Source organism: Bufo gargarizans, chromosome 3, assembly GCF_014858855.1.
Source record: "Bufo gargarizans isolate SCDJY-AF-19 chromosome 3, ASM1485885v1, whole genome shotgun sequence".
In the NCBI taxonomy this organism is placed as follows: domain Eukaryota; kingdom Metazoa; phylum Chordata; class Amphibia; order Anura; family Bufonidae; genus Bufo; species Bufo gargarizans.
Genome location: NC_058082.1, coordinates 248,063,383 through 248,090,196, shown reverse-complemented (window position 1 = coordinate 248,090,196; position 26,814 = coordinate 248,063,383). Strand labels below are relative to the sequence as shown.

The following is a 26,814-nucleotide window of genomic DNA, read 5'->3' as shown; positions in this document are numbered from 1 at the left end:
CACCTGCCCCCTCCAACTCAAAAACATCTCCCGCATCCGTGCTTTCCTTAACTTTGAATCAGCAAAAATGCTCGTACATGCCGTCATTATCTCCCGCCTAGACTACTGCAACATTCTTCCCTGTGGCCTTCCATCTAGCACTCTCGCACCCCTCTAATCTATCCTTAACTCTGCTGCCCGACTAATCCACCTCTCACCTTATTACTCCTCTGCCTTTCCCCTCTGCCAATCCCTTCACTGGCTCCCCATTGCCCAACGAATCCACTTCAAAGTACTAACAAACACATACAAGGCCGTCCATAAACTGTCCCCTCCCTACATCTCTGAGCTACTTTCCCGATACATCCCCACACGCACTCTCCGATCCTCACAAGACCTCCTTCTCTCCTCTCCTCTTATCGCCTCTTCCCACAATCGACTCCAAGATTTCTCCCGTGCATCCCCCATACTCTGGAACTCGCTACCCCAACATATCAGACTCTCACCTACAGTGGAATCCTTCAAAAGAAACCTGAAAACCCACCTCTTCAGACAAGCCTACAACCAGTGACCCTGCTGCCTCTATACCGCCATGACCAACTTAACCCGCACCTACTGTGTCCTTCTCCCATACCATGTAGATTGTAAGCCCTCACGGGCAGGGCCCTCTCTCCTTCTGTACCAGTTTGTAACTCATCTTGTTTATGATTAGTGCAATTGTCTGTGTTATGTATGTGCACCGCTTATCATATGTACAGCGCTATGGAATGAATGGCGCTTTAATAATAAATAATAAATAAATACGAATGCACAATAATTGTTCACAGCATACCACAGCGGTCTATCTATGAATCTTTCTGCAATGCACAGTGATGTACACCCATATACACGCACCCTGCAGCCGGCAAATAGCTGATTTTTAATGCGCTTAATCACTAATTAATTCAAATTGAATTTGTTGGAAAAATTCGGCGAAGCTTCCGAATCAAATTTTTGAAAACTTCACTCATCTCTAGTAAAAACATATACATGGATAATTTAATATGACCTATTCTAAGGGAGCATTCACATGATCGTATCCATTTTGCAGGCCTCAAATTGTAGATCCACAAAACATGAATACCAGCCTTGTGCATTCCGCATTTGTGGATCAGCACGTCTTGCCCTTTGTTAGAAATGCTTATTACTGTCTGCTAAACGGACTGGGTCCCCATCTGTAATGAATGGGTCCCCATCTGATCCGCAAAAAATGCTGATCCGATGTGGACCGAAAATACGGTCTTGTGAATGCTCTTTCAGTGTTTCAATGGAGCCTCATGGTTACTTCTGCTGTTTGCAATATCTATTTTGTTAAGCTTTACTTTTTGCATATTTTTGCTCTGTGACAGCATATGTGCTTTATTCTTGCGTGTGACATCACAGTTCATATACTTTGTGCCGCATTTTTTGTATTGGCACACATGAGAGGATATTTTTATACTGTAATGGGATTGAGCTACAAAAAGACCATGTGACCAATGGATATGATATCAAAAGATGAGGACGAGGCTGAGATTCTGGAAGTAAGACTCCTGCAGATCACATATTGATGACTTCAAAGATATTTTTCATTTTGGTGCTGTATTTCTGTAGTGAGCTTGGTTCTGGCACTGTATTTGACTTATAGGCTTAATTCTGGTGCTGCATTTATGTATTGAACTTGGTTATGGTGTAGTATTTGTGTTATGAGCTTTGTTCTAGTGCTGTATCTACATTCTGTGCTTAGTTTCAGCGTTGTAATTATGTAGTTCTAGCACTGCATTTGTGTGCTAAATATGCATCTGATGCTATACTTTGATCTGATACTATCTATGCACATCTGCGTTGTCGGGTCCTCTGTCACAGATTCTGTCAAAAAGACCAGACCAAAAAGTCCTGCATGCTGGATTTTTTTTGTGTCTGGTAAAGAAGCAGCATCCTGAGCAGACGCCGTTATAGTTAATGGCGCCTGCTCCGTTCTTTTACTTTAAGATTTGTGCTCAATTTAGCACTTCCATTATATTTGTCCTTCTGCTCCAGTGAAAGCAGAAGACCAGAGTGTGATAACGCTCTTGTGAACCCAACCAAACAGCAATAGTGCTGTGCCCTCTGTATATCTTTTACCCTTCTCTCAGTGCCTAGTTAACGCCCTGCCAGTGGCGTAACTAGAAATTACTGGGCCCCACAGCATAACTTTTAGTCCTCCTCCTCCTGGATGGGCCCCTTCTGGGTCAGGGCCCCAAAGCAGCCACTTCCCCTGCTTCCCCTATAGTTACGCCCCTGCACGTGCATAAGTGACGTTCACATTGAGGCCTTAAATATGGCTTTGGCATACTGGGGTGAAAAAAGCCTCTCATATACTGCACATCTGGGATTACACATGCATAAGTGACTGTCAAATTTAGGACAGAAATACAGCTTTTTGGTTAGGGTGAAAAAACCCTGTAATATTCTGCACATCTGGGATTAGACAAGCATAAGTGACTGTCACATTTAGGTCATAAATGAGGCTTTGGCATACTGGCAGGGCCGTAACTATAGGGGAAGCAGGGGAAGCGGCTGCTTTGGGGCCCTGACCCAGAAGGGGCCCATCCAGGAGGAGGAGGAGGACTAAAAGATTTTGTCAGGGCCCCCTCAACAGTATTACACAATGAAATTATATACAGTGACAGTATAGACAGTGTACAAAATAGATGGAACAGCTGCCGGGCCTTGTCTGAGAGAGCGATCTTTATTAGCCACAGGAATGGGGGCGGCATGAAAGGAAGGGGTTGTGAAAAAAATACTGGGGGAGGGGGGCCCCAGTCAAAAATATGCTGTGGGGCCCAGTAATTTCTAGTTACGCCACTGTGCATGTGTAATCCCAGATGTGCAGTATATGAGAGGCTTTTTTCACCCCAGTATGCCAAAGCCGTATTTCTGTCCTAAATGTGACAGTCACTTATGCATGTGTAATCCCAGATGTGCAGTAAATTTGAAGGTTTTTTCACCCTAACCAAAAAGCTGTGTTTCTGTCCTAAATGTGACAGTCACTTATGCATGTGTAATCCCAGATGTGCAGTATATTAGAGGCTTTTTTCACCCCAGTATGCCAAAGCCGTATTTATGGCCTAAATGTGACAGTCACTCATGCTTGTCTAATCCCAGATGTGCAGTATATTAGAGGGTATTTTCACCCTAACCAAAAAGCTGCATTTCTGTCCTAAATGTGACAGTCACTTATGCTTGTCTAATCCCAGATGTGCAGTATATTAGAGGGTATTTTCACCCTAACCAAAAAGCGGCATTTCTGTCCTAAATGTGACAGTCACTTATGCATGTGTAATCCTAGATGTGCAGTATATGAGAGGCTTTTTTGACCCCAGTATGCCAAAGCCGTATTCATGGCCTAAATGGGACAGTCACTTATGCACGTGAATCCCAGATGTGCAGTATATTAGAGGGTTTTCTCACCCTAACCAAAAAGCTGTATTTCTGTCCTAAATGTGACAGTCGCTTATGCTTGTCTAATCCCAGATGTGCAGTATATGAGAGGCTTTTTTCACCCTAACCAAAAAGCTGTATTTCTGTCCTAAATGTGAAAGTGTGACAGTCACTGTCACTGACAGTCACTCTATTCCACATGGGAATAGAGTGAGGGATTTTTAGGGATACGGTCACTGAAGGACAGGTTCCAGACAAGGTCACACCTATTGGAGCGGGTGCTCTGTGTTTGTGACGCAAGATTTTCAGGATAATTACTACCCCTTTCGACTTGGAAAGAAAGAATCAGCAACACACGCCAGAGGTGGTAAGAATAAGAAAATGTCCTTATCAACAATTTATGGTTAATCGTTTGAGCCTCATTTATTTTATTTTTTGAATTAGTAAAAGTTATGTTTTAAATTACTCCATATCCTCATTGGTTCAGTATATTGTATGGTTTTGAGGAGATTTTGCTGTTGTAATACCAGCTTGTGTGATAACATGAAGATTAAGGAGCAGCATAACACTGGCAGTGGGGCCACTTTTCTTATTTTTTCTAGGGCCACTTTAAGTTCCCAGTCTGCCTCTGGAGAGCGGAGATGAGACAGGTAACAATTTCACCCCCAGTGACATCTGCAGAACCCAGATACCTTCATGGTGCCTTCACTTACTAAATGGAAGAGGCAGAGGGGCAGATATAGCAGCAGGATTGGTCACCTAGTGATATGGTAGTGTGTAATCTGTCATTGTATAACTAAGGCTACTTTCACACTAGCGTTCGGAGCGGGTCCGTCTGATGTTTCATCAGACGGATCCGCTCCTATAATGCAGACGTTTGCATCCATTCAGAACGGATCCGTCTGCATTATAACTTAGAAAAATTTCTAAGTGTGAAAGTAGCCTGAGCGGATCCGTTCAGACTTTACATTGAAAGTCAATGGGGGACGGATCCGCTTGAAGATTGAGCCATATGGTGTCATCTTCAAGCGGATCCGTCCCCATTGACTTCCATTATAAGTCTGGACGGATCCGCTCGCCTCCGCACGGCCAGGCGGACACCCGAACGCTGCTTGCAGCGTTCAGGTGTCCGCTCACTGAGCAGAGCGGAGGCTGAGCGCTGGCAGGCGGATGCATTCTCAGTGGATCCGCCTCCACTGAGAATGCATTAGGGCCAGATGGCTGCGTTCAGGGCCGCTTGTGAGCCCCTTCAAACAGAGCTCACAAGCGGACACCTGAACGCAGGTGTGAAAGTAGCCTAAGAGATTCTGCCATTTATAAAGTATATCATACTGAGGACCAATCATATTCAGGCATGTGTGATGATTACACAACATCGATGACATAACAGAAACTAGTGAGGAGCCAGAGGACCAATCAGATTCAAGAATATGTGATGACATCACAGAAGCTAGTGACATCACCAAGTTCTGAGCCTAGGAAAACCACTGGCTGACTTTACCTTGGCCAAATTAACTGTGAATACACAGAGAGACAAATTGGCTTTTGCTTTTGCTGAGCAAATCTTTTCTTTGCATCATGGAGATCCAGGGTTTGGCATTCTTGCCTATCTTCTTGTCCATATGGATGCTATTAGGTCTCTGTTCCTCGACCACCATTACTGTCATCTTAGGCCATTCAAAATATCCATACATCAGGTAAGAGGAGACGGGGGCCAGATTCCTGAATGTGTAGTATAATTATTAGCATTACTGCTGTATCTTTTGTATTAGTGGATTATTAATAAGCTCCATCTTATTGTTCATGTGGAAAATATCACAATGACTATAAATCTATAGAACATCAATGTGTCCACTATAAATGTCATAATAATAATAATAATGGTGGTGATGATAGTAATAATTATTCATTTCTTAACGAGTTTTACCCAGTTCCTCTGCTTCTCTGCAGGGACCATATCACTGGGTGTACTGGGGAAGTAATAGATATATAGCAGGGCAGGTAAAAGTGCATAAATTCTCCTCTGCTCTTGATGAGATATTTCCGACTCATGCCCTAGTAACTTCCAATATTTTGCTTTATTTCACAGTAACACGGGAGAAGAGTTCCCCGAATCGGTGGTCTTCACAGTCGTCTTCATGGTTATATCCATTGTAGGTAAGTGGATGCAGCTTCCTATAGGGAGACTACATGATGAAGATCTCAGTGACTCCAGATCTATGATCACTATCCTGTACTGAACAGTGGCCATCACTAGAGATTGTAATCATCATTGACTCCTGAAGGTTATTGCAAGTGTTTATAGAAATGACCTATGGAAATCTCTGACTGATAACATGTATTGTCTATTTCAGGAGCTGGCATCGCTTCCATCCAATACAGGTTCATGATTATCCATTCTGAGCCATCAGAGAAGCGACATATCATCGGCCAGAGAATCCTCTATGCCATGGGATGGCTGGCATGTATTGGGACAGCCTTGACCGGCGCATTTTCGGTTAGTCAGATTTTAGATAAAGTATAAATACACAGAGGAATCAGAACAATTACATGTAGAGGGGTCAATGTTTGGGCCCGGTGTTACATATATACAGGGCTGGGGCCCCATTTAGTGTTTGTTCCATAGAAAACATAGGGTGGAAATTCTATTTGAAAATGTGCAGAAATTCTATTTGAAAATGTGTGGAAATTCTATTTGAAAATGTGCATTTTGCACCAAAAAGCTGGTGTCCATGTGTAGCATCACATTTGCCAAGTGTTTTACACACTTTGCTAAGCTTTTTATGCCTTGTCCGATAAGGAGGAGTGTCGCCTAAAGGAAAGGCGTGTGGCCTAAATGCATCTTCATGTGCGACAAAACGCACCAAAATCTTGACAATTTTTTAAAATAAAACGATAAAGTATAAGACACATTTCTGTCCTGAATCCGGGTCCATACACCAGAATAGTAAATTTGTCTAATAACAAGACTGTAATTCATATTCTTAGTGTAAATTGTGACACTATTAGTAAATCTCCCCCATAGTGTCTGATGCTCAGTGGCATAGTGCCAAATGAAGCATACATTACCATGATACCCCCTGGTAACTATCCTTAGGTATTACTGCCCCTGTGTAATTGCACTCCACCTGCGGACTCTGCTCTTCTGCATTCTAAGATCTCCATAACGAGCTCATTGCGACATTTATATCTCTCTCTCTACATTCTAGATGAAGACCAATCCCCTCGTCCACAGGATCAGCTCAGGAGTGGCATTTTTCACTTTTGCCATATACAACCTGTGTCAATCTATATGCCTGTACAAGAGATCCCTCAGCAGTCATTGCATGTGCCACATTAGACTGGCATCAACCTTGGTGACCATTGTGGCACTGTTAATCTGTATCCTTTTATAGCCGGCTGGTACAATTATTTGTGTAGATATATTTGCATTTTAAGTTATTAAGAAATACAAGTAACATTTTTAATAACATTTTGGTTGGTCCTAAGCGGTAGTTTTTTGGGTGTTTTGGCCTTAGTATATCTATATTGATTTCCCTAAGACCTTCCAAGTGGATAACAATATACGTCTTAATGTTGTGTGCTGGATACACTGGTGATTATCTGCTTCCAGTGACTTCATTGCAGCATAGATGAGACATGACAGTATAGAAAACACAATATTAATAGACTTCTGTTACTTCTCCTTAACATCTCCTTCCAGTTGCTGTAGGTTTGGGCAGCTTCTTCCTTCTATGTACCACTGATAGCTGTAAAGAGGTGAGTTTATGTCTCTATTTGCCATCTTAAGTAACCACATGTGTGCTATGTAATAGTGATATAGAAACTCTTGGTGGATATGTGATCCTCCCACCCAACTCCATACCACAACCACTGGTGAGTACTGCTGGGCACTAATATCTTCTATTCCATCCCATTCTCTTCTGCAGATCTTCTCTATAACAGGCCTGGTGGGTGAGTGGACGGGATTCTTTGGCTTGACAGTTTACCCTGTCATGAATTATACAGATTTCCAGGTGAGTAGATTACACATGAAGGTCTCATGCACTCAGTAAGCTGTTTAATGATAATATATTGAAGAAAGACTTTTTTATGATAAATTTCCCTTTTCTTTTATTCTCAGTGTTTGTCATTAGAGTTGTCCCGAGAAGGCATCTCCATTGTTCTGAGGAAAAAGACCCAGGACCCTGAAACCCCCCAATAAAATCTAAGGTTAAGAACCAGGGGCGGAGTGCCAGGAAGACAACTAAAACCATCTGGACATTGCTGGATTTAATACCGAACATGGAATTTACCGGACTTTCCGCAGTTAGATATATATTTTATCTGCTGCATCAAGAGACAGATTCCAGGCTTGGTCTCTGTTCTCCCCACTGGACATGGCATTTACCGGACTTTCCGCAGTCAGATATATATTTTATCTGCTGCATCAAGAGACAGATTCCAGGCTTGGTCTCTGTTCTCACCACTGGACATGGCAATTACCGGACTTTCCACAGTTAGATATATATTTTATCTGCTGCATCAAGAGACAGATTCCAGGCTTGATCTCTGTTCTCACCAATGGACATGGCAATTACCGGACTTTCCGCAGTCAGATGTATATTTAATCTGCTGCATCAAGAGACAGATTCCGGGCTCGGTCTCTGTTCTCAATTCTGGACATGGCATTTACCTGATTGTCCAGAGCTACTTCACATAAAATGTTGACTTTTTACCCCTTTGCCCAGGGGAGGGGCAGTCCTTCAGCCATGGCTCCCTAGAGGTTTCCTCCACTGGGGGTTTTTCCTCTCCTGAGTGTTGAAGGACGACTCTTTGTGAGTTAGGGGTTTTCCATCAACAGGGCCATTTCAAAATTTCTGCCCTTTTAATAAATAAAAGTCACCAGATGAGGTAGCAAACAATGTGTCTCTTTATCATTCATTGTAGGCAACTTATTATAACTAATATTAGATAATAGAGGATGGGAAACTTCTTGGTGGTGACCAGACCAATCTCTGGAAGTGACATGAAGAGCGTGGTAATGGCAAGGATAGATTTTTCTATATAAGTAAACAGCATGTAAGCAGTGGTTGTCATTTTATGGGCATTATAAATGACATCTTTTTGGAAAAAATATAAAGAGATATCGAAAATACACAGATTTTACACTTTTGATCTGTCAGAAGAACTTAAAAATGAAAATCACAACAGATTCTGTCTTTGGAGCATCCATAAGGCCTCTATCACACGGTCAGTATTTTGCATCAGGATTTGCTCATGATTTGGAAGCTAAAAGCAGGAGTGGGTACAAAACACAGAAGACATGCAAATATTCCAATCACAAGTCATCTCTGTTTTGGACCCACTCCTGTTTTCTTTTGGCCTTAGCAATACTGATCAATTACTGACCAAATGCTGGAAAAATAAACAGTGACGTCAACACAAACTTACTGCTGACACCCTCTCCACTCTGTCATGGGGGCCATATTTGTATCAGCGTGTAACAGAACTGGTTCTCTAGCAATCTATATGGAATCAGCAGACGGTGTAAAATGATAGGGCTCTTTCACCCTATAGTAGAATCTTGGGTCACTGTAGGTTAAGTCCTTGACATGTAAGGCTGATTCTAAGGTGTGAACTGATTCTAAGAGTGACGCCTGTCAACTACCTGCCATACGAATGCACACGCGCTTCATCACTAATTAATTCAAATTGAATTTGTTGGAAAAATTCGGCGAAGCGTCCGAATCAAATTTTTTAAAACTTCACTCATCTCTAGTAAAAACATATACATGGATAATTTAATATGACCTATTCTAAGGGAGCATTCACACGACCGTATCCATTTTGCAGACCTCAAATTGTAGATCCACAAAACATGAATACCAGCCTTGTGCATTCCGCATTTGTGGATCAGCACGTCTTGCCCTTTGTTAGAAATGCTTATTACTGTCTGCTAAACGGATAAGAATAGGACATGCACTATTTTTATTTTATTTTTTTGCTGGGCCCACTGTAATAAATGGGTCCCCATCTGATCCGCAAAAAATGCTGATCCGATGTGGACCGAAAATACGGTTGTGTGAATGCTCTTTCAGTGTTTCAATGGAGCCTCATGGTTACTTCTGCTGTTTGCAATATCTCTTTTGTTAAGCTTTACTTTTTGCATATTTTTGCTCTGTGACAGCATATGTGCTTTATTCTTGCGTGTGACATCACAGTTCATATACTTTGTGCCGCATTTTTTGTATTGGCACACATGAGAGGATATTTTTGTACTGTAATGGGATTGAGCTACAAAAAGGCCATGTGACCAATGGATATGATATCAAAAGATGAGGACGAGGCTGAGATTCTGGAAGTAAGACTCCTGCAGATCACATATTGATGACTTTAAAGATATTTTTAATTTTGCCGCTTTATTCTGTAGTGAGCTTGGTTCTGGCACTGTATTTGACTTATAGGCTTAATTCTGGTGCTGCATTTATGTAGTGAACTTGGTTATGGTGTAGTATTTGTGTTATGAGCTTTTTTCTAGTGCTGTATCTACATTCTGTGCTTAGTTTCAGCGTTGTAATGATGTAGTTCTAGCACTGCATTTGTGTGCTAAATATGCATCTGATGCTATACTTTGATCTGATACTATCTATGCACATCTGCGTTGTCAGGGTCCTCTGTCACAGATTCTGTCAAAAAGACCAGACAAAAAAGTCCTGCATGCTGGATTTTTTTTGTGTCTGGTAAAGAAGCAGCATCCTGAGCACACACCGTTATAGTTAATGGCGCCTGCTCCGTTCTTTAACTTTAAGATTTGTGCTCAATTTAGCACTTCCATTATATTTGTCCTTCTGCTCCAGTGAAAGCAGAAGACCAGAGTGTGATAACGCTCTTGTGAACCCAACCAAACAGCAATAGTGCTGTGCCCTCTGTATATCTTTTACCCTTCTCTCCGTGCTTAGTTAACGCCCTGCCAGTGGCGTAACTAGAAATTACTGGGCCCCACAGCATATCTTTTAGTCCTCCTCCTCCTGGATGGGCCCCTTCTGGGTCAGGGCCCCTAAGCAGCCGCTTCCCCTATAGTTACGCCCCTGTCTATTTCTATTCTTGTCTCTATTTTGCTCTATGATTCAGCTTTCCCATAGTGGACTATTTAATTTTTTTTACTCCCCCATGAAGTTATTTTAATTGATTAAATAAATCCCTTTATTTAATTCTATTTAGATTGTATAAGTGTTCTATGTTCTTAGCTGATTTCATTTTATACTGTATTGAATGGATTGCCAGATTGTGAGAGTGCCGTTCTTGGGAACTATTAAGGGTACATTCACATGACAGTGAAAAACGTCCGTGTAATGGCTGTTTTTTAACGGCAGTTGAATGGCATGTTTTCAGAACTTATTGGGGCTATTTACATGGTGTTTTTTTTTTTTTTAAGGCCAGTGAATAGCAGCTATCATAAAATAAGACATGTCCTATTTTTAGCTGTTTTCACGGCCAGACAGACCCCATTGGGAACGTTTTTAACAGCCGTGTAGACAGGAGGGCACCCATCTAACGGCTGTTAAAAACAGTTACACTAGTAAAAAAGAATATATATATAGCCTTTCAGGGGTTAAAATTAAAATAATAATCTCATCATCTGGCACACGATGGGACACTCATACAGTCGCTCCATACAGAATGCAGAAAGACTGGACGCTCCCTGCGTGGTGACGTCATCATAGGTCCCCTTCACTGGATGAAGCAGAACCTGCGATACGACAACTCGCTGGGAGCACGTCTTGTCCTGCACATCCAGTGAGAAGTGAATATCACCATGTGTTCAAGTTGATGTGAGCATTTTAATTATATATATCTATATATATATATATATATATATATATATATATGGAGAGAGAGAGAGAGAGAGAGAAAGGCTTCTTTTACACTACCGTGTTTTTTTTTTTCAGTTTTGCAGGCCGTTTTTTGTGTTCTGTATACGGTCCACAAAAAAATGGAATGTACTCTGTATGCATTCCGTTTCCGTATTTCCATTTTTTCTGTTCCGTTGAAAGATAGAACATGTCCTATTATTGCCCGCAAATCACGTTCCATGGTTCCATTCAAGTCAATGGGTCCGCAAAATAAAATGAACACATACGGAAATGCATACGTATGTCTTCCGTATCCGTTCCGTTTTTGAGGAACCATCTATTGAAAATGTTATGCCCAGCCCAATTTTTTCTATGTAATTACTGTATACTGTATATGCCATACGGAAAAACGGAAACGGAAACACAATGGAAACAAAAAAATGGAACAACGAATCCGTGAAAAACGGACCGCAAAACACTGAAATTGTCATATGGTAGTGTGAAAGAGGCCAAAGAGAGGGGCACAACTGAGGACCAAAATATATGTATGGGGGCACAACTAAATATCTATCTGATCTATCTAATATCTATCATCTATCTATACAAATATATATATATATATATATATATATATATATACACTGAGAGCCATTATAACTACAGGGGGCACAAAGGGGTGCATTATTTATACTGCAGGCACTATGGGGACATAATATAAATATATATATATATATATATATATATACACTCACCTAAATAATTATTAGGAACACCTGTTCTATTTCTCATTAATGCGATTATCTAGTCAACCAATCACATGGCAGTTGCTTCAATGCGTGTAGGGTTGTGGTCCTGGTCAAGACAATCTCCTGAACTCCAAACTGAATGTCAGAATGGGAAAGAAAGGTGATTTAAGCAATTTTGAGCGTGGCATGGTTGTTGGTGCCAGACGGGCCGGTCTGAGTATTTCACAATCTGCTCAGTTACTGGGATTTTCACGCACAACCATTTCTAGGGTTTACAAAGAATGGTGTGAAAAGGGAAAAACATCCAGTATGCGGCAGTCCTGTGGGCGAAAATGCCTTGTTGATGCTAGAGATCAGAGGAGAATGGGCCGACTGATTCAAGCTGATAGAAGAGCAACGTTGACTGAAATAACCACTCGTTACAACCGAGGTATGCAGCAAAGCATTTGTAAAGCCACAACATGCACAACCTTGAGGCGGATGGGCTACAACAGCAGAAGACCCCACCGGGTACCACTCATCTCCACTACAAATAGGAAAAAGAGGCTACAATTTGCACAAGCTCACCAAAATTGGACTGTTGAAGACTGGAAAAATGTTGCCTGGTCTGATGAGTCTCGATTTCTGTTGAGACATTCAAATGGTAGAGTCTGAATTTGGCGTAAACAGAATGAGAACATGTATCCCTCATGCCTTGTTACCACTGTGCAGGCTGGTGGTGGTGGTGTAATGGTGTGGGGATGTTTTCTGGGCACACTTTAGGCCCCTTAGTGCCAATTGGCCATCGTTTAAATGTCACGGGCTACCTGAGCATTGTTTCTGACCATGTCCATCCCTTCATGACCACCATGTACCCATCCTCTGATGGCTACTTCCAGCAGGATAATGCACCATGTCACAAAGCTCGAATCGTTTCAAATTTGTTTCTTGAACATGACAATGTGTTCACTGTACTAAAATGGCCCCCACAGTCACCAGATCTCCACCCAATAGAGCATCTTTGGGATGTGGTGGAACAGGAGCTTTGTGCCCTGGATGTGCATCCCTCAAATCTCTATCAACTGCAAGATGCTATCCTATCAATATGGGCCAACATTTCTAAAGAATGCCATCAGCACCTTGTTGAATCAATGCCACATAGAATTAAGGCAGTTCTGAAGGCAAAAGGGGGGTCCAACACCGTATTAGTATGGTGTTCCTAATAATTCTTTAGGTGACTGTATATATATATATATATATATATATATATATAATGAGGGAACCACAAGGGTTAGGTTGGAACTTAAAAACCCAATGAACATCAACCATTTTTAATAGCCAGAAAATAGATGCACAAGTGTTTAAAAAATGGCCATGAAAAACTGTGTGTCAGTTTTTAACAGTCATTTTTCAGTGACATGTGAATTCAGCTAATACATATTTCTGATATTGGAAAAAACAGTAAGACGTGAGCACCCACAACATCCATCTTCCAGATATGGTGATCCACTTGTATCTATTTGAATTATCTTCATACCTACACATATCGCTTAGTGTTCTAATTTATCTCTGAAAGTTGTCACTATTGCGGCATATATGCTCACGCACAGATCAGTGACCTACTTAGGTAATTTATTCTCAGGGTTGCTAGGATATTGCAGTAGGATGAGTTACAACATGTTGCATAACAATCTGTGGTTCTATGTAGCTTTTATACCCATGAGCTTGTCTGCTCATCTGTCTGATCCAAAGAGATTACTTAGGATCATGACATCTTTAATGTTAAGAAAAATACTTTTCTAAGAGGAGTAATGAAACATATAGCAACCATATAAGATAAATATTTCTTCCCATCAAAAAACTTATGTGAAATGAGACCTGTTGCCATATGTGCTTCATTCTACCTGACTCCCATTAGATACCATTTCTGTTATCCCCATATAAGACTGGTGCAGTGACATTAGAGTGAGCTTTATTACTACTTCAGCAGGGAATTATTACTACTGTGATTGCATTATTACTACTGGAGGCATTGGCATTATTATTATTATTATTAGGTACGATATGCAGGAAACTACTTCTAATTGGGTGCTCTCTAGGGGAGCATTATTATTGGGGCACTTTTACTAATGAGAGCAATCTGGGAGAGAATTAATACTGGTGAGACTTTTTGGAGCACTATTACTATGGGGGACACCCTGGCACTAATACTGTCAGGGCATAATTATTTTTGAGGGCACTTTGTAGCAATAATTATTGCAGGGGTCACTATCTGTGTGAAACTAGTATTTTCAGGGGAACGATCTGTTTCTGCACTAAAGTATTTTGGACCACTAGAATTGAGGGTAGCAGCAGGATGACAGTTTGGGGGCACCAGGAATAGGAGTTTGGGAAGTGGGGAGGATGGTGGAAGAATGAGAAACCTATAATATCTGTGTGGCAGAATCTGAAATGAGAAGTGGCTGGAAGAAACTGTTATTGTAGTCTGGACTGAATGTAAAATATGAAGAAAGAGAACATCCTGACAATATATTACTGGATGTAATATATATGTAATGCTGTATTCTCCTGTGTGCTTGGTAGTGCTGAATGTAATTTAAGAGAGAAATATGTATCAATTATGGGTCCAAATCTGGTGTCCGCATATTAAAAGGAAGATAGCACTGTATGTTTTCTGTCAACCCCGAAGGAACTGCTGACAGAGCCTCTGACAACAGTTTGAGAATAGCCTTATTAACACGTATCGCTGATTGCTTCTTTGGGGGTATTGGATTGGAAATTTTTGTCACTAAAGTGAACTTGGCACTGATCTAGATCTTCCCAAAAAAAAGAGAAAGTAGCAAACTAAAAATAGTTAAAAATGAAGAAACGTGTAAACAAAAATAAATAAAATATATTAAAATGTTGGTTCACACTTCAAAGTCCTTTTAACATGATGTACACCCAAGGAAATATTTTGCCATCAGGAAGAACCCTTAGTATACACACAATGAATCACACGACATGAATAACACATACTATACATGTCCATACTGTCTCCGGTGCTGCGAGGTTACCTCAATGTGTACTGTACTTCTCCCAACATGACCAGAAACAGCCAGTTTGAGGACATAAAAGGCTGAAATAGTTCAGACTTTAAATATTTTGTCCATCCCCTTCCAAGTATTTCTGATTGAGTTAAAGATAAACCTGTTATTTCTTACACTAAAACCCTTCTTGGGAAACAGTGTATTAAAAGGACGCCATCTTAAGAAGTTTCACAAGGTATTTATTATATAATTGTCTTGGGCACCATTTTATCCATGTATCAACAGTGATGCATATAAACTCCAACGTCAATTAAACTGCCTACGACTAGAACAGCCATAAACCTCCCACTGATTTCAATAAAAACCTTTATTATTATTATAAATTTGAAGGTCCACATCTGTCCTACTTTTCTTTAGGTAGAACACTTCCTGAATCACATGAATTATATGTGGCCAGTTCCACCAGTGGTTTTTGTTGCATACGCCAGATCGCTCATGCTACCCCGGTACAGTATTTTTCGACAGTCATGCATACATGTCTGAACCGCCTACGGATGCCAACGCTGCACAGCGTGGATCACAGCACATACACATTCCAGTTAATACTACTTTCAATTAATCTGCAATGAATTTGCAATGTCTTGCAGTACTCTTGAGTATTGTTACCTATCACAATGCAGCCATTGTGCTGGATGTCCATGTTATGTGTCACCTGGATATTGTAATCTAACTGAACTAGTTTTACTAGTTTACAAGTGGAATGACACAGATAAACCTAATATTGACTCTGTCAAATGTACAAAAGGTGACTGCAAAATATACAGACCTTCTCTGCTTTTAGAGTATAAAAATACTGATGCCATCAGAAACGTAGCAACATAAATGTCACTTCCCGCAAACCTGTAGAGTCTCCTCCCGCAAACCTAACAATTAGGCACCTGCATAAATAGCAACTCCTTACAGAATATAAAGCTGATAGATTCTGCTGCCCAGAAACTATGAGTTTGGCGTCCGCACCAACAGTGCTTTCACCTGATGAATGAGTGCTTGCTTGTTTATCAGGTCATCGGCAGCACCTTTACATGCAGTTATCGAGAACCAGCTTTCCAAGGAATTCTCCTTCCAGGTAATTGCCCCAATTGTCAGCCTGTGACTGTCAGTAACTGTTTAAAGGGACTGTCCACTTTTTTAATATTGATGACCTATCCTCAGAATAGATAATCAATATTATATAGGTAGGAGTGCCAGGAGTTAAATGAATTAAATCTAAACAATCTACGAGCTGGCGTAGATTTCATTCTAGACTCTGGAGGATATGCTTAATTTATAATGAGGTGTGTCTTGATAAATCTCCACCTTAGCCTACATGCACACGACCGTATGTGTTTTGTGGTCCGCAAATTGTGGATCCGCAAAAAAAAAACGGATGACATCTGTATGCCATGCGTTTTTTTTGCGGATCCATTGTAACAATGCCTAAAACGGACAAGAATAGGACATGTTCTATTTTTTTTGTGGGGCTACGGAAGGGACATACGGATGCGGATAGCACACAGTGTGCTGTCCGCATTTTTTGCAGACCCATTGGAATCAATGGGTCCACATCCTATCAGCAAAAAAAATGGAACTGACATGGAAACAAAATACGTTTGTGTGCATGAGGCCTTAGTGTATAAAATCCGCCTGCACTCCGTACACTGGAATGAGCAGGACACACTTTGTATTCGTTATATTCCGCAAAACGAAGATAACGAAGTATTAGGCATCTTCGTTTTAGCTACCTATTCATCAACTTCTAGCAATCATATAGGAAAGTTTACTATAGAGAGAGCTAAGTTTAATTCACTATGCGATTATATTACTTTCCTTTGTTTTTATAAATAGAATAATTATAATAATTATCAGGTATTATAATTATTCTATTTATTTTTTTTAAAAAAGCTAAGTAATATAATCGCATAGCGAATTAAACTTAGCTGTCTCTATAGTAAACTTTCCTGTATCATTGCTAGAATTTGCGAAGTTGATGAATAGGTAGCTAAAACGAAGATGCAGAATACTTTGTATCTTCGTTTTGTGGAATATGACGAATACATTCGTCATATTCGCTAATTCTACCAAGCCAACCATAGTAAACCAGGTCCAAGTTGAAATCGATTATTATAACTTGAATTGATCGAATTTCGATTTCAGCTTAGCACTGCTATATTCCATATTAGGCTAGAATTAACGAATATGGAATATAGCTGTGCTAAGTTGCAATCGAAATTCGATTATTATAACTTGAATTAATCGCATTGCTATTTCAATAGGAGAGTAGCCTTTAAGTTAAAAATCGCAATACGTGATTATTTAAATCGCATATTAATCGCGATAACTAGAATAATGGCGAATATTTGATTTCAACGAATATAAAACTAATATTCTATCCAATATTTGCGAATTTCGTCGAAATCGAATATGGCACCTGCCGCTAATCACTAGACACTCCGCACTTACCTCCGTAACAAGGACTTTTAGCATGGCCATGCTTTAAAGATTAAATATCGAACAACTGCTCTTTCGTGCCGACTCTATTGCCCGGGAGATCTGAGTAAGCGCTGTCACTGGACGAAAGTCCCGCTTGAATTATCACGAGATCAGAGCGAGATCGTCACAGCTTGTGAGTCGCGGAGACGGAGCGGCGTGCACAGCAGTTTGTTCAGCGTCCTCAAGAAACTCTACCTTATTATAGGAGACCAGACCCTGGACGGCTCCTCTTAGATAGAGGTAAGATTATAGCCGAGACAATTATCGTGCTATAGGACTGCATTAACAAACAGCTAAGCTTTCTGTGTTGCGGTGTATAACACCATAGACTCGGACCTATTTCCCTCACAGGAATCAACTCAGCATACTGCGCTATACCGCGCCGGACTCCAAGTATTGTTCACCTATTATATTCACAATTTTTTCACGAATTTATTATGTTCAAGTTTATGTATTATATCTCAACACCAGATAATTAATTCATTGTATCTATCTATTTATCCATTCACCAATGCTTTTCACTTACTACTATTGGAATCCCTAACCTATGCTGTAGGAGTTTTTATTCTCTCAGTGTCTACACGGTCGACCATTGTAATTGTTTCATATTTTAACTGTTTTAACCATTATTGATTTTATGTTATTTTGTCATTTCAATTAGTGATTTTTAACAATAAAAACTGAGTGTGTGCCATAGAATTGAGTGCTCGCTTCCATATTCCTGTTAAGTACGCTAATCACTAGTTGTCACGCATGAGCTGGCACTGGCTGACATCGAAGTTACACAGTGGAGTACTCCTGTCCGCTTGGATCATCAAGAAATGATTTATGGTCTTTCTCTGTTCGTATAGTCGGTCCAACATATGGAGGGTGGAATTCCAACGTGTGGAAACATTGCATATCAGCCGATGTTGGGGGATGCCGTTCTGCTGCTGCAGCTCAAGGAGGGTGTGCTTGGCAGTGTACGAGTGGCTGAAGAGCATGCAAGGTTTCCTGGACATTTTTAAGAGGTCTTGCAGATGGGTGGAAGACTTCAGGAACAGCTTGACAATCAGATTGAACACGTGCCTACAGCTCAACACGTCAGCGCTGCCTTGCACTTTGGCAGACACCTACAGGCTCAAAGACTGGCCCAACTTCTGTTCTACATATTTGTGCAGGGCTTTGTACTGCCTTTTTAGCAAAGAATTTACAGCTTGGGACTCTCCACCTCGGCTCGGCACAAGCCATCAGTTCTCTGAAAGGTGCAGAGTCCACCACTTGGAATGGGAGGGACTGCAGCACCAGCAACTTGACCAGAAGCATGTTCAGCTTCTGCGCCGTTGGATGACTGCACGCATACTGTTGCCTCTTGACAATCGCTTCTGTGATCGATTGCTGACGGAATGACTGACGAGGAGTAGGAGGGTGAGGAGCAGGAGCATCAGGACTGGTAGATGATGGGAAGGACAGACAGCTCCCTTCGGCTTAGGTGGTGGAGCCTTGACTGCCTGAAATCGGGTGCGTGCCACTGAGTGATGCAGCGGTTGCTGCTGCAGGCTGGACCACCACATTGGAGCCACGGTTCTCCCAGGCCACTTTATAGTGACACTGCATATATTAACGCAGGGCCGTGTTGCCAACATTGGCACCCTGGACACCCTTCACCTTCTGCCCACAGATTCGGCAAAAGGCCAATTCACCTCCTCCGGCGGCTTAACAAAAACTGCCACAATGCTGAGTAGATGATTTTACCCCCAACACTCCGCACAGACTGACTGCTACCGCTGCAGCCTCCTTTAACCCCTGCACCACTACTTTCATGGCAGGTAAGCTCCTGTGAAGCGGATGGTCTACCCCGGGCACATTTGGCTACCGATATCCCACTGCTGCAACCTTGCTGACTCCCGGCCACGCTACCGACTTGCTGGCTCCTCCACTGCCTCACGCGCAACCTGCCACCATCTTCTCCCGATGATGATGATGCCCCTTCATCACCCGGCTCCCAATTGCGATCGGCTACATCATCATTGAGTACTGTCTGATGTCACAGATGTCCTCCTCAATGGTAACACCATTTCCTACACCACTCTCCTTATCACTACTTGCCTGCCTACCGGAGGAAGAGACAGATATCTCCTCCAGGTCTTGGCTGGGCAGTAGCTGCTGACTGTCCTCTAGTAGCTCATCCTCGCTGTATAGTGGAGCTGACCCCACAGAATGTAATACTTCTCTGAACAGAAAAGGACAGAGGCAGGTTGAGGACAGGTGAGGGCACAGGGCCTGCTCCCGGGCCATGCCAACTAAGGGTTATGTCTGAAGAACTCACTGACTCTTGGCTGGGGGTGTCTGATGTCACTTGGGACAAAGTGGATGACCGAGTCAACCATTCAAGAACCAATGGGTTGCTGGTCAAGACACGTCCACTAGATGACATCAGTAGTTCAGGTGTCTCGAAGTGACCCCTTCTGCCACGACCCCTTACTCTGCTGCGACCTGTGCCTAAAAGTAAAATAAAAAGGAAGTAAAAAAAATAAAAAAAGGCTTTAATATTCTCCCTTTACCACACAACGACTAATAAGCCCCTTTTTTTACCCACTAATACCCCCCCAAAAAAGGCTTTAGAACATATAACTGCACCCCTGAACGGAAAATAATACTTTTTGTTTTCCACTAATACACGCCAAAAAAGGCTTTAGAACATATAACTGCACCGTTGAACGGCAAATAATACTTTTTGTTTTCCACTAGTAGACGCAAAAAATGGCTGTAATTTTCTCACTTCACCACACAACGGATAATAAGCCCTTTTTCCCCCACTAATACACGCCTAAAAAGGCTTTAAAACATATAACTGCACCGTTGAACAGCAAATAATACTTTTTGTTTTCCCCTAATACACTCCAAAAAAGGCTGTAATATTCTCAATACACCACATAATGGCTAATAAACCTTTTTTTTTTTTCACTAATACACCCCCAAAAAGGCATTAGAACATATAACTGCACCGCTGAATGGCAAATAAGCCCTTTTTTAAATTATACAGATAAAAAAAAGGTTTTAGAACATATAACTGCACTATTGAAAGGCAAATAATACTTTTTGTTTTCCACTAATATATGCCAAAAAAGGCTGTCATTTTCTCACTTCACCACACAACGGCTAATAAGCCCTTTTTTCAACTAATAAACGCCAAAAAAGGATTTAGAACGTATAACTACACTGCTGAACAGCAAATAATACTTTTTGCTTTCCACTAGTACACGCCAAAAAAGGCTGCAATTTTCTCACTTCACCACACAACCGCTAATAAGCCCTTTTTTTTACACTAATACACACCAAAAAAGGCTTTAGAACATATAACTGCACCGTTGAACGGCAAATGATACATTTTTTTTCACTAATACACCCTAAAAAAGGCTGTTATTTTCTCACTTCAACAAACAACGGCTAACAAGCCCTTTTTTTTCACTAATACACGCCAAAAAAGACTTTGGAACTTATAACTGCACAGCTGAACACAAAATAAGCCCATACTTTTTTCCACTAATACACACCAAAAAAGGCTTTAGAACATATAACTGCACAGCTGAACACAAAATAAGCCCATACTTTTTTCCACTAATACACACCAAAAAAGGCTTTAGAACATATAACTGCACCGCTGAACAGCAAATAATACTTTTTGTTTTCCACTAATACGGTAAATGCCAAAAATGGCTGTAATTTTCTCACTTCAACACACAATGGCTAATAGGCCCTTTATTTCCCACTAATACTCGCCAAAAAAGGCTTTAGAACATATAACTGCACCGTTGAACGGCAAATAATACTTTTTGTTTTCTACTAATGCATGACAAAAAAGGCTGTAATTTTCTCACTTCACCACACAACGGCTGATAAGCCCTTTTTTTCCACTTATACACCCCCAAAAAGGCTTTAGATCATATAACTGCACTGCTGAATGGCAAATAAGCCCTTTTTCCAATTATACACCCCCAAAAAGGCATTAGAACATATAACTGCACCGCTGAATGGCAAATAAGCCCTTTTATTTCCACTTATACACACCAAAAAAGGATTTAGAACGTATAACTGCACTGTTGAACGGAAAATATTACTTTTTATTTTCTACTAGTACATGCCAAAAATGGCTGTCATTTTCTCACTTCACCACACAACGGCTAATAAGCCCTTTTTTCCCCACTAATGCACGCCAAAAAAGGCTTTAGAACATATAACTGCACCGTTGAACGGCAAATAATACTTTTTGTTTTCCACTAATACACTCCAAAAAAGGCTGTAATATTCTCAATACACCACACAACGGCTAATAAACCCTTTTTTTCCACTAATACACCCCCAAAAAGGCTTTAAAACATATAACTGCAGCGCTGAACAGCAAATAAGCCCTTATTTTTTCCACTAATACACAACAAAAAAGGCTTTAGAACATATAACTTCACTGCACAAGGGCTAATAAGACATACAAATATTTCCTAGTAATACACCCTGTTAATGGCTGTATCACACAGCACTTGTACCCCAATAAAAATAATGGTTTGCTGGAATTACAGAGGTATCATCTATTGCAAACCTGAAAGCAGCAGTATAATGGCAATTTTTATCCCCAGTCTGTGCAGCAAGGTGTAATAGGATTGTTCCTATTACCTAGGCAGTACACTCCCCCTGTTCTCTTTTTATAGTGTGGAATCATTCCTTCCTATCCTTTCCCTACACTTTTAATGATCTTTCCCTGAAGAGGGTGGGTAATTACGTTATAGGATGGGAAGTTAGTGCAGATAGAGACTGGGGGAGGAATGGAAGGAGGAACTTGAACAGTTCACAAGGAAAGGTATAGGGTAAAACATATACATAAACCTCTTAATGGTATGTATACTTATGCCAGAAGCCTGACTTATAAACCTGGGGAACTGGAATTAGTGATGTGTGAGGAGGACTATGATATAGTGGGAATAACTGAGACAAAGCTGGATGATAGCTATGACTGGGCAGTTAATGTACCGGGTTACAGTCTGTTTAGAAAGAAGTCTGTTTTATAAACCACCTAATATACCAGAGTCCACAGAAAATCTACTACTAAACAAGATAGACGAGGCGGCAAATCATAATGAGGTGGTTATTATGGGGGACTTGAACTACCCAGATATAGACTGGGAAACTGAAACCTGTACATCTCATAAAGGAAACAGGTTCTTAGCAATAACCAAAGACAATTACCTTACCCAACTGGTTCAGGACCCGACTAGAGGGACAGCCATACTGGACTTAGTATTAACCAATAGACCTGACAGAACAACAGATGTGCAGGTTGGGGGACACCTGGGAAATAGTGACCATAAAGTAATAACCTTCCAATTGTCATTCAAAAGAGTGTTTCTTCAGGGGGGAACAAAAATACCAAACTTCAAAAATGCTAAATTTTGCCAACTAAGACAGGCCATAGGTCTAACTAACTGGGACAAAGTCCTCAAAAATAAAAATACAGCCACAAAATTTGATATTTTTAAAAGCATCCTAAAATCTAATTGGGAGAGGTACATACCTTATGGGGATAAAAGGTTAAGGAACAAGAAAAAAAAACAATGTTGATAAATAGAGCTGTAAAGAAGGCAATAAATGACAAAAAGAAAGCATATAAATCACTAAAACAGGAGGGTAGCGAGGAAGCACTGAAAAACTATAAGGAAAAAAATAGAATATGTAAAAAAACAAATAAAAGCAGCTAAACTAAAGAGACCAAGAGATTAATCGCAAAAGAGAGTAATACTAACCCTAAAATGTTCTTCAATTATATAAATGGTAAAAAGTATAAAAAGGCCCTTTACAGAGTAATGAGGAGGGAGTTGCAGAGAGCGATGAGGAGAAAGCAAAGCTACTAAATATTTTTTTCTCCACTGCATTCACTGAAGAAAATAAACTGTCAGATGAAATGCAGAATGTACAAGTAAATTGCCCATTAAAAGTACCCTGTCTAACCCAGGAAGAAGTACAGTGGCGTCTTAAAAAATAATTAAAATAGACCAATCGCCAAGACCAGATGGCATACACCCTCTGTCATAGCCAGACTCTTATGTCTAATATTTACGGACTTTATACTGACAGGTAGCCTAACACAGAAAAAAGAACAAGTGGGAGAGAACAAATGAACAGTCATACCTGTTTCATATTATAAGTAGGCATGAACATGAAGGGAGAGATTTGTCAAAACTGGTGCAAAGGGAAAACTAGCTTTGTTGCACCTAGCAACCAATCAGATTCCACCTTTCATTTTTCAGAACTCCCTTTGAAAATGAAAGGATCAATCTGAATGGTTGCTAGGGGCAACTAGGTCAGTTTTCTTTTGCACTAATTTTGATAAATCTCCCCTTAAAGGCTATATACACCTTTGGGGGCATTTAACCCTTTGTGATAGAATGGCTCAATATTTTTAATAAAGACCAAATGAAAATATGATTTTTAGCCAAAAATGAGTAGAAAGCAATTATAAACAAAAATTGCCTCAGAAGGTTTACATAGCCTTTACGTGATATATAGTAGGTGTTACCTGCTTCCTGCACTGCTTATAATGCCAACTAAGAGAGGTACATGGTCAGGCTCCTCCATAAGCAGGGTAGACAGCTGTTCTTTTAGGACATGTATTTTCACATCTCCCATCCCACTTTTCAGGTTTTACATCACTCATTTTGAAAATTTACAAAGTGGAAAATAATTAGCGAAAAACCCATAGGCTACATGCACACAACAGTGAAAAATTGACATGTGATGTATATTTTTTTAACAGCCATCACACGTCCGTTTTAAGACCAATGATGGGTTATTCACATGGCAGTTTTTTTTACTGTCAGTGAAAACTGATGTAAAAAAATAATGCTCTATCTTGTCAATTTTTCACTGACAGACAGCCCCTATACAATTGAATGGGTCCATTTTTAACGTCCGTTTCTCAGAAAGGCATTAATGAAAAAAACATCAGTTAAAAATGTCAGTTTTTAACAGACTTTTTTTTTACTGTTGTGTGCTTGTAGCTTTAAAGGGGTTGTCCGGGATTTGGGACCTTTGTCCTATAGTACTGCAGTGTCACACACATCAACAACACCCATGTCCTACCTGATGAACTTACTTCTAATGCCCCCTTTTGCTCCAATAAATTCTCTGCCGGAAGTGAAGGTTTTCTTTCACTCAGTGACGTACCGGGTCCCTTGCAGAGGAGGAAAGCTTCCTCTTCTGCTGCTCAGGGAGCCCGGTGACGTCACTGCCAGCCTAGCTAATTATGCAAAAGTGTTGGAGGGGCGGTCACTAGCCTGGCCGAGATCCCGCTAAGCTCCGCCCCCTCCAGTCCGGTGACGTCCCCGGGTGCCGACAAGGGACCAATCAGACATTTGCAAGGAGGAGTTTATGGGGGAGGAATATGAGGTTGGAGGATGACTATGTAAGAGGGGGGCGGATCTATGGAGGAGTGAATAATCTGCAGGAGGCTGAATATGTATGAGGGGGGCGGACGCAGGGAGGTGATCTTACACTGTAGAAACCACCTGCTGCTGAGCTGCCCTGGGACACACAATGCTTTGCAGCAGGAAGTGATGGCATACATAAACAGATATGTAAACAGTCTGTTGGGGACTGTAGGAGCAATGCAGCAGTGTAAAAGCTACCTAAAAACATCTTGGGAACATAAACTTGGCTACTAATGGTGAGTAAGCTACTTTTAAAAATTAGTTTGATCCCGGACAACCCCTTTAGGGTCCATTGACATGTCCGTTGTTTCTTTCCTGATCTGTTCCGTTTTTTGCGGAACAGATCTGGACCAGATCTGTACCCATTCATTTTCAATGGGTCCTGAAAAAAAATCTGACATTGTGCTGTCCGATTTTTTTCAGGACCCATTGAAAATGAATGGGTCCAGATCTGGTCCAGATCTGTTCCGCAAAAAACGGAACAGATCAGGAAAGAAACAACGGACGTGTGAATGGACCCTTAATCTAATAGTATTGTGCAATGCAATATTTGCATTCCCCATTTGAACATAGGTACCGATTATTTATTTATTAACCCTTGGGCCTACATTTTCTTAAGGGGGCTACTGGTTGTCATGGGATTAGGAGTATGGAAACATAATTTCAAGACAATGCTCCATGGGAAAAATATGCAAATTAGTTCATTTAAGCCAAATGGAAGAGTGACCCATCTGTTGACAGCTGTTTTGAGGTTCTTTCCCATATTCGGCACAGAGTAGGTGTCACGCTCGTATGTGGGAGGAAAACACCACACCGAGCATAGGAGGGAAAGTGGATACCGGAATAAGGCCTGGAAACTAGGGAAGGAAGGTAGGCAAGTTCATACACCAGATACCGAGAATCCTATCTCACCCTATAGGACCCTGGAACTAATGTCAGGACTGAGTCTACCTGTTCTTCCAAAGGGAAGGAGTCTCCCTCAGGCCTAAAGACAAACAACAGGGAAAGGCAGCACACACATACAGTATATATATATAAACAAAATACAAAAGGGAACGGAAACACTTATCTTCAATGAAGCTTTGGTTGCACCAGGAACTCAGCCGAGAACCAAACACAAGCTAACCACAAGTCCAACAAAAGCTATAAACCACATGGCATAGTGGGAGAAACAACAATAAATAGAGAATGTTAAATTACCACAATAGCCATAACTGGGGAAAGAAGGTATGGAAAGCACCAGAAACAGCACAGACGTCATTTTATCCAAAAGGAAAACATGTCAGATCAAACCACGTGTTGCCAGTCTCACAGATCTCCTGCCACCTGTTGCGGGAATGTCTGTATGTTTCGTTACGTCCGTGACAGCAGGATATTGTTTTGTGGAAATTTTGTGATAACTATATTGCTATGAGATAGCATAGGGAAGTTTGCTGCTGCACAGGATTGAAAGGGCACTAGAACATTTATAGATTTATCTGATTTAGTTGAGGTTGTATTGACACCCCTAAAAGTAAAGTTTGATCTATTCAACTATAATTTGTATATTGGTGAAGGATGTAATAATAGTACTATCATCTACAACCAGTACACTGGTTAAGGACAGCATTGAATATTTTTGGTGGGGTTATTTCCTCGGGAAAGGGGGGCAGGAATAATTTACTATTGACTTATACACCCTCCAGGTCTTACCTCTAGACAAGCCTCTCTTGTATTTCCAAGATCTTATAGCCATTTTTTCTAAATTCCTATGGAATCATTCCAAACCCTCATATTGCATATAAGCTGCTTATTCAGCGGAGGATGCAGAGAAGTTTTG

The 26,814-nt window shown here is 40.9% G+C and overlaps 1 long non-coding RNA gene across 1 annotated transcript; it reads left to right on the top strand.

Moving 5' to 3' along the window:
- The first annotated feature begins 7,123 nt into the window (after positions 1-7,123).
- On the top strand, positions 7,124-7,621 carry LOC122933258. Its single transcript, XR_006388401.1, has 3 exons — positions 7,124-7,179; positions 7,350-7,436; positions 7,544-7,621. It is a non-coding gene; the product is annotated as an uncharacterized LOC122933258 (long non-coding RNA).
- The last annotated feature ends 19,193 nt before the right edge of the window (positions 7,622-26,814 follow it).